The sequence below is a fragment of the Xenopus tropicalis genome, chromosome 1 (genome assembly GCF_000004195.4).
Source record: "Xenopus tropicalis strain Nigerian chromosome 1, UCB_Xtro_10.0, whole genome shotgun sequence".
NCBI lineage: Eukaryota > Metazoa > Chordata > Amphibia > Anura > Pipidae > Xenopus > Xenopus tropicalis.
This window is the reverse complement of record NC_030677.2, coordinates 169,982,577-169,995,808: the sequence shown is the minus strand read 5'-3', so window position 1 is coordinate 169,995,808 and position 13,232 is coordinate 169,982,577. Positions and strand designations below refer to the sequence as shown.

The 13,232-nt window shown below is 35.4% G+C and overlaps 1 long non-coding RNA gene and 1 pseudogene across 3 annotated transcripts in view; one reads left to right on the top strand and one right to left on the bottom strand.

Annotated features, from left to right (window-relative positions):
• LOC105948047 overlaps positions 1–2,305 on the bottom strand; it is a 321,644-nt gene extending 319,339 nt beyond the window's left edge. For all 3 annotated transcript variants that reach the window (XR_004220414.1, XR_001923855.2, XR_004220415.1), the window contains exon 1: positions 2,194–2,305. This is a non-coding gene — a long non-coding RNA (uncharacterized LOC105948047). The remainder of the gene's footprint in view (positions 1–2,193) is intronic.
• Positions 2,306–5,972: 3,667 nt separating this feature from the next.
• On the top strand, positions 5,973–7,439 carry LOC101734078 (annotated as a pseudogene).
• Positions 7,440–13,232: the final 5,793 nt, after the last annotated feature.

Genomic DNA, 13,232 nt, shown 5'->3' with positions numbered 1-13,232 from the left:
GTCACCACTCAAGAGAACTTACATGTTGGAAAAAAGATGTTATAAGTCAATATAAGCGCAACAGACTGGCAAAAGATCTATACATTGATGCATAAAAGCTCAATAGCCTACACACAAGAGGCAAATTCTAAACTAAAATTGCAGTGGTATTATATACCCTGGAAACATAGCAAAATGTTTAACATTGTTTCTGACAAGTGTTGGTGCTGTCCAGACCAGACGGGCTCCTTCTTACACTTTTGGTTTGAATGGTCTGGTATCCAAATGTTTTGTAATAAGGTAATCAAGGCTATCCAAAATATAACTTCAACAATTTAGTAGTAATGTACCTGCTCTGGTAGTACTTATCTATAACTTATGCAGTAAACAAGTTGTAAAAAACCAGCTGCAATTGTTAATGATACAAGCAGCAAAAGCTCTAATTCACAAAAAGTGGTATTGTGAATCCCACCGACGCTTCCGTAATGGTATTCAGCTATGGAAGAAATAAAAAAATAAAAAATTGAACAAAATCAAAGACAGAGGACCTTTATGAAATTCAGAAATGCATGTGAGCCTTGGACCATACATTGTAAATCTAGATAGCAACCAAGCCAAAAACTGAGTTGACTTGTGCGTAAACTCCCCCTTTCTCCTCTCCTTCTTTCTTAGAGATGGTCTTATTCATCTTGGGCTCTAATAGTTATTAGAACCCCCTCTCTCTCCCCTCCTCCCTTTCTTATCATATAAGAACTAGCTGTGCTGACAAAGTATGTGACTGTTGTTGAACCTGTTGTTCCCCTCCCTCTTTCTTTTCTGTACCCCTGAAAATTTCTAAAATCAATAAAATAGATTTTACAAGTTACACTTTACACACTTCACTTGTTTTCCTAAATGTTATACTGTAAGCAAGCAATCATTCCAACCTGGTAATGCAGAGATGCTCTGCATCAAATGCCAGTCTATATCTGATTTAATAATAACTTACTACTCTGATTTATTTACTATCTACTCCATTACCCAGATGACCAGGCAGAAAAAGCTACCAAATGGTTTGAAGGCATATTGGATTCCAAAAGCGTTGTTCCACATCTAGAACATCATTTTTAATGCACTTCTTTATTGGTACAGTTGCTCTTTTACCCACCCAAGCAGGACAAACAGGATCCTGCATCCTGATAAAATTAAAAATGCAACTGCTTAAAGAATTAAAGGATATGAGCCTTTGCAAATGTGGTATCAGATAAAAGAGACAAACTTCAAGAAGCAAGCCATTTTCCTGAACATAAACTCTACAGATGAATGTTTAAGTCTGTAGAATGATCTGATTCGACTTGGATGAATACCAAGCCCCAGGATACACTATCCTCTAAGATAAATAACTCATCACTATAGATAATAAATTTCTGCTTCAGAATTCTGGAAAATGTCAGCTCGGACATTAATTCCTTTTTCTTGTATTGCAAGATTGGTTTTATTTATATAGATGTGTATGTCTAGAAGGCTGTATTACCAGCCAGGGATTTTAATTGTTCCGTAATATTTCTATGTAGTTATTTATTTTTTATAGTGCCAGAAGGTTATGAAGCGCTTCACAAAGAGAAGATTATAATAAATACACAGGATTTCAACACATACAATATGACACAGTTAATAGGGATGATCTGAGAATTCAAAATAGTCTTCAATCATGGATCATTACTAAATTAATATTAATTATTTCTATGATTTTTTTATATTAATTGTTTCTAGTACAAGCCACTTAAAGCTGATTAAAGATACATAATTTTACACAATTCCAGCACTGAGAAGCATACTCCACTACATAGTTAATGTTAAATAAGATATGTAAAAAAAAAAAAGAGCAGCAATTCAACTGAGTTGTCTCTGAATTGAGATTGGCCACCTTGCTCAATGCAGAAAGATCAATAAGTTTATATAAGATTATAGGAACACACTTCAGCCTTACACTTCAGTATTTAGAATTAATATGTATAAAATATAAATATGTATAAAAAGCATGACATGGCTGTTAGGATATGCACAGTGATTTATTTTGTCTGCCTGTATGTGTGGTATAAATGTTTTCCCCCTTCTCTATTGCTGCCCAGTAAACCTTTTTTCTGTCCACTTCATTTTTCTGCAGACAAAGTAATAAACTATGCTCTCCACGTTTTACCCAGCATTACAAAAATCACCAAAAATAGTACTTACCAAGTGTATCTGTTTTCATTCAGTACAATGTGTGCAACATCTTAGCAGTGTGTGTGATTATGGGAGACATGCACTGAGCTTAATTAGCAATTGGTAAAACCTGCAGCAAGTCTCATCTAAACAAAGTGTGTTTTTCTTATATGCTAAAGAAATTGTTTTGCCTGTGTTTTTTTTATTGTAAATAATAAGGTTGTAAGCTCTTTTTATAGGGAGATAGAAAGCAAAAGGTATATTTATATACATACATTTTTTGTTGTTAATAGTTTCAATTTTGTTGTAACTAAATGTGCCTTTAAGAGCATGGGCTGCTGGGAAAGGCAGACTCACACACTTAAGTACCATATAAAATGCTGTTCATTAGACCTCCAGATCTCAGAGCAAACAGTCTGAGTATAGGGAATTTGCCTGAAAAGAGTTAACTGAATGTGCCCTGTGTTTTTTTATTCTGGAGTTGGAACTGTGCTTTCTGTGGAAAGCTAGCAAAGACATTTTTTTCTGTTTTTGTTCTGCTTTTTGCTCTGGAAATAAATTTACCTTCCAACAACTGCCAGCTCCTGATCTTTAATAAATGCAGTAAGAACCCACACCCTAATAATGGCATACTTGTTGCAAAGACACAATACCATATAAATACAAGAGTCCCTTGATGTTTCACTTGCTTAAAACACAAGCTAAAGTTGGCAATATTCCGCTGAACTGATCCATATAATGGGCATTGTAATAGGCACATGTAAATTTACTGATCAGTAGATAAGGAGCGCCACATCGTACAGGAGAAACACTTGTTATAATTATGCACGCAATGTCAGCATTAAGATTAAGACCTTGTAAGAAGAAAATGATGATAGCTATTTTGCGATTTCTTTGTTTATTCAAAATATAAATTTTAAGGGCTGTTAAAAGACAGATATTGTAAGAAACTGGGAGCCCAGGGATGTTGCTGTAGGGCACAATAACAAGTCATTCCACTGCTGAAATGTTCATGTAAGGTATGGCTCATACAATCAGTATTTCATATAAATAGTTCCATTAATTAATGTGCTAATAAATCAGTCAGATTTTGTTGGGAACAATGCCCCATTGCTACTCTGCACTCTGGCATTGCTTGATATCCAAGTTACATTAGTTTCTGTAGAAGTTACATAAATTAGAGGGCCAATATTGATCTTGCTGTGGGGCCCAATAAATAGTCAGTAGTGGTGCACCAGAAAGCACTAATTGGGCTCCATCTGTAATTTCTTTGGAATCTTACAGCATGTCTTCAAATGAGAGGCTTATGTTGCTCCCTGACTATATCCATTTCTAATAACTGTTACTGATTCAAATGGAAAAGGGCTGTAAAGTTATATTTTTGAAGGCCTTGGAGCTTCATTAAACATAGATGTTAGCACCTGGGCACTGCGCCTGTTCTTTATTTGTGGCGGGCAGCAGTGCATAAAATAGTTAAATAACATCTTGCCGGCCAAGCGCACACGTAGCGACTTCACTCTGTACGCGGCATGGGTAGGGCGCTGCAGGACTTGTTGTATCAGAGCCGTGCACAGCGCACACAGAAGGGAGAGGCAGCGCCACCACTAACAGCATTCATGTGAATCTGGCTGGCTGCCTGGCTGCAACAAGTATAAGTTCCCAACTCTGCAACTAAAAGCGCAGGCTGCTTAGTACAGCAACAGGCAGGGACACAGTTACAGTTCTGACCTGTACTTTTTTTCCCTCAGTTCAGTTGGTAGGTTAAATTCATTATAAAAATAATAATAATGCTGCTGAACTGTCTGCTAATATAATAATGTGAACCAAACTGATTTTAAACTAACTGAGATTTAAAAAAAAAAAAAAAAAAAAAAAAGGAAGGGGTTAGTTTATTTTATATTATTTAACTGTACTGTACAGTCACATATGGGCCTAGTCTTTTGTCTGCTGATGTAGCAAGCAGTTGCTGAACTTGAACAACATACACAATCCTATGCCAGTAAATTAATCTTCTAGACATATGTGGACAGTGGATGTAACGTTCTAAACAGCTGCCTGTTAGTAAATTTGTGGGACACTGGGTGCTGATTGTGAGGATGCTGGTTGGCTCTGTAAGCCCCAATATTGTTCAGGTATTCAGGGAGGGCTCAGTGGCTAAAGGAGAAGGAAAGGCTACGTCACTGGGGGGTGCCAAAATGTTAGGCACCCCCCGGTGATTTAATTGCCTACCTTTTACCAAGGCTGTTGCGGCACCAGCCTGGGGTAAAGGGTAAGCAGTTACAATCACTGGGGGGTGCCTAACATTTGGCACCCCCCCAGTGATTTTTACTTTTCCTTCTCCTTTAAGGACATTCAGCACTCTAAAGGAGAGTTGTGAATGTATCCTCTTTAGAGATATGTGGGGAAAATATACATATATACAATAACATAATACTTTAGGTTGAAAAAAGACACACATATATCAAGTTCAACCTGCCTATATATAACCTGCCTAACTACTAGTTGATCCAGAGGAAGGCATAAAAAAACATTTGAAGCCTCTCTAATTTGCCACAGAGAGGAAAAAAAATCCTTCCTGACTCCAAGATGGCAATCGGACCAGTCCCTGTATAAACATTTACTAAGAGCTATCTCCCATAACCCTCTATTCCCTCACTAAATACACTAAATACACATCCAACCCCTTCTTGTGCCTATCTAATATATCTGTCAGTACCACTGATTCAGGGGGGGAAATCCCACAACTTCCCAGCTCTCCCTGTAACTCCCCTCCCTTCTACCTTTCTATTGTATCTGCCAGTACCACTGATTCAGGGGGAGAATTCCACATCATCACAGCCCCTTCCAAATATTTAGATGGCACAGGCATTCTCTAGGTCATTGCCAGTTGTAGGAACTAAGTGGTTGGCTGTCACTCAGCTATATAACTAGCTATAACTCATGGATGTCTTTTTTTTAACCCTTATCTAATGTTACTATAAAATCCATCAGCAGTGGGGACTTGTGTGATATAAGAAACTTTTCTGAGGCCATTGCATTAGTTTATTGAGTATTTTCTTCTAGTTTTCCTGTGACATGGCTGACAAAAGAAAAAAGCTTAGTGGGTTTTATCGCAAGCTTGCAAACGAAAAAGCTAAAAGGCAAAGTAGTGAACTGGAGCATACAAAAAGAATGGAGACCTATGTTGAGAAAGCTAAGAGAGAAGATCCTGATGTTATACCTGAAGAGGTTGAATCTTTTGAGTCACCTTGTTCTTCATCTCATTTGAGAACAACAGATATTACAGAGGAAACATCACATGATGAAGATATTTCTACAGATCTAGCAGATAATTCATCCTTAATGACAACTGCTGAAGTAACACAGAAACAACCCTGTGAGTAAATCTTTTTACCACTAACTTCATTAAGGCTTTCTGAAAATAAGAGTTTGGAGGACGAGCTACACTTTTCTTCTGATCCTGTTGACTGGGATAAACAAGATGAAAAGCTAAAAGATTTCCTAGCTTTTAATGGTGTCAATCAGAACAAGAAGGCAGACTTTTCATCATCTGTCAGGCACTATCCTGATAAAAGTAGGTGTATTCTGATACACTCTTTAAAAGTGAACGGCCCAACGGAGAATCTATAGCACGACCATGGTTATTATATTCTATTAAGAGTAAGAAGATATTTGTGCAGCTTGTTATCTATATAGTGGAATTGGCAAGTTAGCACATAAAGGATATAATGATTGGAAAAATGCATCTATTCCACTGAATGAACAGGAAGAGTCCAGATTCCTGTTTGAGGATGCAAAATAGGGCAAAAATGAGTTGTAGAACTCACCAACTTTTTCTTGAGAAGCAAAATCAAGAAATAGAATACTGTAGGAATGTCCTAAAAAGGGTTGTTACAGCTGTGAAAACATTGTCATCATGAGGTTTGTCTTTCAGAGACACAGATGAAAAATTTGGGTCACTCACAAATGGCAATTACTTGATGCTTCTAGAAGCAATAGTAGAACATGACCCCTTTTTGGCAGGGTATATCAAAAAATATGGAAACACTGGTTCTGGCAGTACATCATACTTGTCAAAAACCTGTATATTTTGAATTCATTTATATTGTAGCCTCCAGTGTGCTTGAAATTATAATAAACAAAGCAAAGCAAGCAAAATACTACTCAATAAGTGTTGGTTCAACTCCAGATGTATCACATACAGATCAGCTTGCCTTCATTATTCGCTATGTTAAAAATGACGGCATCCCCAAAGAAAGGTTTATTAAATTCATCCCAAATGTGGGGCATAAAGCTGAAAACTTGTTCAGTGCAGTCATGGACACTCTGAAAGAATGCCACATTGATATAATGGATTTCAGAGGACAAGCATATGAAAACGCTAGCAACATGTCCATATTCTGGTCTTCAGGCTACAATTAAACAGGTGAATCCTCTAGCTGTATTCATCCCTTGCTCTGCTCACTAAATCTTGTTGGAACCAGTGCTGCTGAAAGCTGCAGGGAAGCAGTTTTGTTCTTTTGCATTTTGGAACAACTGTACAACTTCTTCTCTGCATCCTCCGCAAGGTGGGAAATGTTGATATCTCATTTAAAGTGGAAAGTTACAGTAGTTAAGAAATTATCTACTACAAGGTGGTTAGCAAGGAGTGATACATGCCTCAGTCTAAGCAGAAAATGGAAGGAGATCGTAGAAGAACTGAATGCTATAGGGGTGCTATGGATGATGATGTTTCCCAAACACCAAAAACTCAAAATGAGGCTGCAGGACTAAGCAAAAACTTGCAAAAGTTAGAGACTGCCATCATGACAGTATTTTGGAGCTTCATTTTAGAGCGGTTTAATGCTACAAACTCTTACAGTATGTGAATATTGAAATTGGTACAGTTGTACAACGTTATGATGGTCTCACCACACTTGGCAAGATACCAGAGATGATTTTGAAAGATTTGAGAGAGAAGCTAGAGAGTTGTCTGGGCTAGAAGATTATGATACATCTACAACAAGACCAAGAAAGCTAAAACTGCCATTTGATGTCAGGCAAGAGATAAATTCAGAGTTAACACCTTTCTCCCTATCCTGGATAAACTGCCCCATGAGCTTAGAAGGAGAGCAGAGACGTATAAATCACTGAACAGCCATTTCAGCTTATTTGAAAATATGAGCACACTTAGCAATGAGGATTTGCTTGCCCAAGCACATCACCTATGCAGTCAGTACCCAAATGACATGGATGACAAACTGCCTAATGAATGCTTGCACCTCTGCTCTCATTAAAAAAGTATTGGTACCCTGGACATCACTATTCTTCAGCTGCTCAAAACCATTGTTGAAGACTCACTGGAAGTGATTTACCCAAATGTTTATGTAGCATTACACATTTTTCTTTTCACACTGGCAACAAACTGCAGTGCTGAAATATCCTGTTCTTGCTTAAAAAGAGTAAAAAACTACCTGAGATCCTCACTAAGTAAAGAGAGGCTAAACAGCTTTACTCTTGCAATTGAAGCTGAGATTGTTTTGAAAACTGGGTGAAACAGAAAACAATAACAGAAAAATCAAGTACTGGCAAAAACCCATTTGTAAATCTCAAAAATATCTAGGAAAAAAAAATTTATATATTTTTTTAGATATATGCAGATTTATTGGGGTATGTAATAAAAGGTGCAAACTTTTCTACAGTTCTAATCAACTATAGCATCCAAATGGCAGGCAATATTTACTGGTCACCTGTTTAAAAGCAAACTTTTTATTGGTGACTATGGGTTGCTGTACTATGTGTATTTTATTGCGTGTAGGAATTAGATTATTACCCCTATGAGTTTATTAAGTTTGTAATATATGTAACATAAAATTTCATAGGCAAAGAAGGTACTTTAGATAGTCACAAATAACATGTATGTAATCGTGTAAGCTGCATCTTCTATGCTGGTTGTTTTGAATTTAAAATCTCATGTACAGTAGTTGATGCAACAGGGATCTCCAGAAGTTGGATCTACTATTGAAAAATGGTAGAATTGTTTAATTCAGCAATGGGAGCACTCTCATGCCTGTTTGATGTAATGACGCCAAAGTAAAATGAGAAATACGAAATACTAAAACAACCTATTTACATAAGAAACTATTCATTTTTTTTTAAGAAAAATAGAGATAAGTTAAATGTTCACATTTTGTTTTTCCAAAACATCTGGATTTGCATTTTTAATGGCATGCAAAAATATCTACAAAACTTATTGCAACAGTCTATTTTGCCATGTTTTCTAATTTAATCTTTGGGATCTATAGTTACTGATTTTAAGTGAAAGCCTCCAAATTTTACAAGAATATTTATTTTTTTTGGTAAAATTAATAAAAAATAGAAACACAGCTCTCTGTATAATACACAAAACTGGGAATTTATCTAGTGCTTCTATTCCCAATTTCTATATGTAAAGTGAATATTAGTCCCACACTGCCATTGCAGTCATATGAATAAGGTGAAGACCTTAAGGTAGCACTGTCAATAGTGATATGACTGCAATAGTACTGGGGCCAAGAAGCTTTAGGGAGAATCCTTCTGCTCCTAATAGAACTTTCAGTGATTGTGGCCTCTGACCAATAAAGGGACTGTAAGCCCAAGCAATTGAACCGAAGCCTACTGTTTTCTTCGGCCTCTGATTAAATATATAGATCTGCTCACCCAAGTAGCAACTTTCTTTTATATCTGCTATGTATCTCTGGATTATGATTTGTATTTGGCACATTTTTGCATAAGGTTTTGCAAATTGCACACAAACATGGTTATTCAGAAATAGCCAAAAAAACGACTAAAATTAGCATTCATACTGTACAATATGATAGCAAAGAAATAGTCAGTAGATAACTATAAATTTTATACTATAATGTTTTTGATTTAGTTATCACATTCTTTGCATTATAAACACAGCACTTAAACCTAAGAAATCCTTTGTTGTGTTGCTCTATAATTTCTGGAAGCCTGGCATTGAAAAGCTAAAACCTTGAAGCTTGCCCTTGATTTGCTTCATTATTTTCTGATCTGAAATACATAACAATGACTAGCAACAGCAGCACCACATTCTATATCAAAAGTATTCCTGCCTTTTATAAGAGGTTTTTGCTCTATATTAGCTTCATAGCTGCCAGGTTTGTTTGAAATAGCAACTTTTTTCTTTTGTCTTCCAAACAAAAAAAATAGTTTACCTCTGTCTCTATGCCATACGCCACAAAACATTCAAAGTCAACTCTAACTACTGACCTCCACCTAAGTAGAAACGTTTACATTAAAATGAGTGGAAAAAAAGGTTTTCTAAATGCCCAAAGCACAACATTTTTGAAACATCACTTTTTAAATTAGAAGTGTTTATAAACATTACTTTTATGAATATATTTTAACATTGATTCAAAAAGAAACAGTTATAAATGTAAGATTGTAGTTTGAACTTACATTTCTAGAATAAAATTTGAAGTCGCATTACATTTAAGTGCAGAAGAATGGGAGACTAGTGCTATGGCTTCTATGAAGAGGGTGCAACTGTTCAAGCCATAAAGGGAACAAAGAGTTCACCCTGTGTCATATTTAGAGGAGGCTTTTGGTATTAGAAACAGTAATACAGTTATTCCATGATAATTATTCAGCTTTGTATAAGCTATTTCTCCTTTTGTTTCCATCTCTTCTAACCTAAATGGAATATTTTAAATATATATTGTTAAAAGCTGTTATTTATCAGCAGCATTATTTGGACTTTGCTTTTCAATACATTATTACAATATTTTTTATAAGATGATTTTTTGGGTTATTGCGCACAATTAGTCCTCTTGGTGCCTATTCAGGAAGTGAATAGGCACTGACAATCTGACAGGAATGACAATCTGTGGATTCTGGTAAATGCCAGAGGGGCTGCTGTAAGATGCCACAGACAGTCACTATTTATTGGGTTGGTGGGGAGCTGTTTGGGTCTCTGTGTACTTGAAATGCCAGGGCCAGTTTTAGATCCCATTCCAGGCTTGATATGGAGCCGTTGTGACTACCTGTACACAATACCCAGTAGTTGCCCTTGCTAACTGATACTGTATATCTTGCGGCAATTGTTTCCATTATTTTTCCCTTAGAAAACAATACATATGCCCATAGTTGCTCCCAAAACAGTGAGGGCAAAGCCTGGGAATACTGTACAGCTTCAGCTTTCCCCATATTTAGCAGATCCTTGTGTGTTGGTAAGTTTTGACAGATTCATTTTACCTTTACTTTTCACAATTTTATTTTTTTGTTTAAAAATATGATTTTGCTGTGGAAAAAAGGCAATTTTTCCGATTTATTATGTGACAAAATTCGAAATAAAAAAATATGCCATCTAAAAGCTGTTGTCCAGGTGTCCTATTTACCAATAGAAGATTTTTGCTTCTTGGTTTTAGAGGTTTTTGGGATTTCTTTGATGTTTTTTTCACGTCTTTTTTTACCCATGCTTTTTTTAAGTCAGATCTTTTAATAAATGACTAGACATTCTTGGTTTTGTGAGTTTATTCATGGTTTCACAAAATTCAAAAACCACAAAAATCAGAATGTTGATAAATCTGCCCCATGATGTGTGAGGTTGGAAAAAAAGGAACACTTTGCAACAGCTTGGCTGAGTCACAGTATGGCTAAAGTCTCTTGGAATCAAAGATAGCCCTAAAACTCATAAAGCTAGTAACATATTTTTATGTCTTTAAATAATTTGCAAAAAAAAATGGATGGAAGCAAATTTATTGTGTCATACATTTGGCATGCAAAATTATACAAGAACCTAAGGAAAGGTACTGCTGCTGGCAGGAAAATTACTGTGCTTGTGTCATATATTGAACCCTAAGGTATTGTGAAACTTTTTCTATTATAACAGAAAAGTGAGTATATTCTATTATTTTAACTATGACTCAGATGAACTTGTGCTTTTAGATTGCTTAGCAACCCTATGTCAGAGCAATTTGCTTGCGAGTCATGAAAAGAGTGCGTCATTGCCAAGAGATTATATTCTTAACATCTGAAAAATACATTGCATGAATACGCTAGTTATTTAAACTGTAGTACTGTACAACTAACAATAATAATATTACATTTGTAAGAGATACTATTTAAAGCTAGGTACGTAGTGCACAACAACAGTAAGGGGAAATGTTACTGACCTAAATACAATAGTTCAGTAATGATGAAAAGTTTAATATATACAGCCCTTGCGGCAAGTATTGTATTGTAGCTGTCCTAAGAAACAGCAAATTCCTTATTGTTTACCCACATTTTTAGTCATTGTTTGAAGATTTCAAAGCCATCATTTTAATTTGCTAAAAGTAATTATTATGTTTCCATTAATCATGATTAGCTATGACAGATTTAAAAGAAAGAAATAATCTAATTAGATTGGAATTCATATTCATTTAAGGAGGAAAATGTGGAGTGGGAACGAGAGGTGTAAAAAAGGAATGCAGAGATAATGATTTGTCTGTATAATATATAGAAATTCAGACATGGAATTTATTATCATTAATGATCTGGACCTCGGGTTTTCTAGAAAAGGTTGGCTTCAGTAATTTGGGGCACCATGGCTTAAGGCTACTAAAATCATCAAACACAGATGTATATATATATATAATCTCTGCTAGTTTAGTTGAAGATCACGTCAGTCATAAATGAAAAACTATGGGTAGTGCTATTGTTATATTTGGAACATTCTAGATAACTCATTCTGGATATAAAATTCCATAACTATACTAAAAATACATGCAATATAATGGAAATAACCAATAAAACAACAAAGGCCACAACAATTTGATAAAACTATTAAAAAAAGATTATGACAGTTCTCTGTGGCTAATTAGAATGTCTAGGTAAAAGGTTAGCACAGTGTTGGCCTCATGGAACAATATCGCTATGGGACCAGTGATTATCTTGGTAAGGGGAAATGTCATTACTAAAAAACAGCTAGACTGTAGCAGATATTTAAAAAATGTTTCAGAAATAGATTGGACATTGTATTATGTACATAGTTAATGATTTATTGGTACATTTGTTTTGCATAGATTAACTACCTGATTCCAATATAATCCAGCAATTTTCAATGCACAACAAACAGGATTAAATATTGTAAAAAACTGTTCTGTGATGACTTCAGGTGGAAGCTCACTCCTTGATAGGATGAGTCCAGGTGCTCAAGCCCCAGACCTTCAGCTTAGAGAGTCAATACAAATTTCTTGGAAGAAGCGGCTGACACAATTCCGGATCACCACCAAAATGAAGTTGAAGATAATAGGTTTGTATTAAAAGAATTCCAGTTCTTTATACAAAATTATAAATAAAAAGCCTTACGCGTTTCGTGCCACGCAGGGGCACTTAATCATAGGCTAAATTCAGACAAAAAACAAGAGCTATTTAAAGAGATAACAGCCAGTTACATCCTAAAAAGATCCTTAATCCAAAGTAGGTTCAATTGATTGGTAGTACTTGGGAAAAAGGTTCCCAATGGTTACAATAAGTATGATTTTGTAGTGGCTACAAAAGTATATGCATTTATTTTAATAAATTGTAGAAAAATATTACTTATGGACATATTAGGCAATCTAACACACAAGATATTAAACATAACATGATATGTCGTATTCATAGTTTAATGCTTCAGGTTGCCTTGTACCCATATAAAAAATCCAAACCAAATGGACCTCTAAGTTTAGGAATTACTCTGTCTATACCTATAACAGTCAAGTTAAATAATAATCCGTTTGAACACTAACGAAAGTGTCTAGCACTTGTTGTGTTGCTTTTTGTATCTGTGATGTTAAGAATGTGTTCTCTAATTCTTTCCTTTCATTTCCTGCTAGTTTGACCTATGTATATGTATTGTACTTATCTTAATAAGTAAAGAACATATTTGGCGTTAGAGTTAATGAAGTGTCATATTTTATATGTCTTATTTGTTTTTTAAGTGGTTTCAATGAGGCTAGGGGACAGTCTATTACCAAGGGTTTTAGTTTTTCTACTTACATATATATAACCATTGTTTAGAATTTGTCTTAAAGTGGGGTCAGTTTTTAAGATTGTGAAAT